This window comes from Canis aureus, chromosome 11, assembly GCF_053574225.1.
Source record: "Canis aureus isolate CA01 chromosome 11, VMU_Caureus_v.1.0, whole genome shotgun sequence".
Taxonomy (NCBI): domain Eukaryota; kingdom Metazoa; phylum Chordata; class Mammalia; order Carnivora; family Canidae; genus Canis; species Canis aureus.
In genome coordinates, this window is record NC_135621.1 from 5266524 (window position 1) to 5268688 (window position 2165).

General features: G+C 35.5%; 1 non-coding gene across 1 annotated transcript; it reads left to right on the forward strand.

Annotated features, from left to right (window-relative positions):
- Positions 1-545: 545 nt before the first annotated feature.
- On the forward strand, positions 546-648 carry LOC144324463 (U6 spliceosomal RNA). Its single transcript, XR_013389969.1, has one exon. It is a non-coding gene; the product is annotated as a U6 spliceosomal RNA (small nuclear RNA).
- Positions 649-2165: the final 1517 nt, after the last annotated feature.

The following is a 2165-nucleotide window of genomic DNA, read 5'->3' on the forward strand; positions in this document are numbered from 1 at the left end:
ATTTGCAGCATAACTAAGAGATGGTTAGCTAATCTCAGGTGAGAGGGAATTTACTACTTCCTAGGGCAGATATGCCTTTTCAGACAGCTCTAACAAGGTTTCTATTCAGCTGAGTTTCATCTTCTTGTGACTTCTATAAATTACAAAATCATGCACTAAATCTATCTTTTTGGAAACAGCTTCGGTGTTCCCACTTGGCTTCTCCTCTCTAGATTGTTTAATACTTCCACATACTGCTTCACATGCTGGTTAGTATGTTTTTGGCTATAAGAAATAGCAAACTCCGGTGACAAAGACCTTCAATAGGATGTACAGTTACTTCACATGACAGTAAGAGTTAGAATAGATTCTAGTGTTGGTTGATTTAGCGATTCAAGAATGGTATCAGAGACTCAAGTTTTATTTTTCTTCCTTTTTTCCCCTCTTGCCTTCCTTAATGGCATCTATCATTACGTTGGTAGGAAGGTGGCACTTTTCACATATCAGAGATGATAAGGATGAGAGATTCTCTTTTCTTATATATCTCTTTTAAGAACAAGATACATTGTTCTCCCTTAGCAGCGCTACAGTAAAATTGGAACAAGACAGAGATTAGCATGGCCCCTATGCAAAGATGACATGCAAATCCATGAATCATTCCATATTAAAAAAAAATAAAAGAAGAACAAGAAACACATTTCCACATCTTAGCAGGTTTTGTGGATCATTAAAAAAAATTGGACCCGAAGCAATTTCTGGCAAAGGTGATGAGATTACCATAATTATCTTAAAAATTATCTGCTGTAAAATAGAGTCAATCATATATCTACTCCACATGGTTTTCATCTACCTTTTATTCTATTTTTTCCCTCAGCTTCATTGAAGCATAACTGTCAAATAACGTGGTATTAAGTTTAAGGTGTGTAACATGTTGATTTGATACACTTAGGTATTGCAAAATGGTTACCACCACAGCAACTAGCTAACACCTACATCCTGCCAAATAATTACCATTTCTTTTTTGTGGTGCAAATATTTAAGATCTACTCTATTCTTGTCTATCGAGTTGATAACAAACTATGGGATTTTAGCCCCCATATATTGAAGATCATTAATAAGTCACTATTTTATGTTACCACCAATCTAATAGGAAAGTATCTAATAGGAAAGTCTAATATCTAATAGGAAAGTATCTAATAGGAAAGTCTTCTGATAGTGCTTTGATAAAAATCAAGGAAATAAAGGAAAACTTCACCTTTTCAATAAATAAGGGAGCTAAGTAAAAAAAGGGCACAGGAATTTCTTGTGGAAACAAATATTGATCTATTTGTATATAATCTATACATACCTTCAGAGTATATCATTGTATTTTGTGTACTTCGTAAATTATTTAAGATTTACATTAATTGTGGCATTTGAAAACACACTCAAAAGCAACCATTTCATGTGTTGAAATAGGTCATGAGATTATCCCAAAGTAGTGTTGGTTTTTCTCAAGCAAAAACTGTATTTTCGTTTGGTAACAAATTTTTGTTCATCTCAAGCTAAGAATAAACAGAAGCTTTTTAATATTTCGTTTGCACTACACTCATATTGGGTAGTAATTCAACGTATAGGCGGTAAATATGTTGGACGAGACTCACCGTATTCTGTAGAATCAGACCACTAATCAATTCCTTCTTTAGAAAGATTAGAAAAGAAGCAGCGGAAAATTTCTGAGACATATTGTCCTTTTTGGAAAATGTCAGGCCCCGGTTTGTATTCAATAGGAGTAATTTCAGGAGATTTCTCTGATGCAGTCCTTCTAGAATTTTGTCAGGGTGACAATACCTTGTTTATCCCCTGATTAATGTATTACTTTAAAGAACAGCTGAAGAGATCTGATGTGTCAGTTCATTTAAATGCTGCCATTTTGCTTTTGTTGGAGGAGCACAGCAATCATCCTCACACCACAACGAATAAGACCCTGCCAGTTGCTGCCATAAATGTCTGATCAATGTTCATGCCTTAGACAGACAAAGGGGGATGAGGAAGAAGGAAGGAGGAGGACTTCCTTTAGGTCCATATTTCCCAGAACTCTCCTGGCTGTGCAACTCCTGGTTTATGTGATGTGGTAAGTGAGCTAGAGAATGGCTCACATCATTTGCAGCTGAACTTCTTTGAAAGCTGAAAAACAGATGCACGAA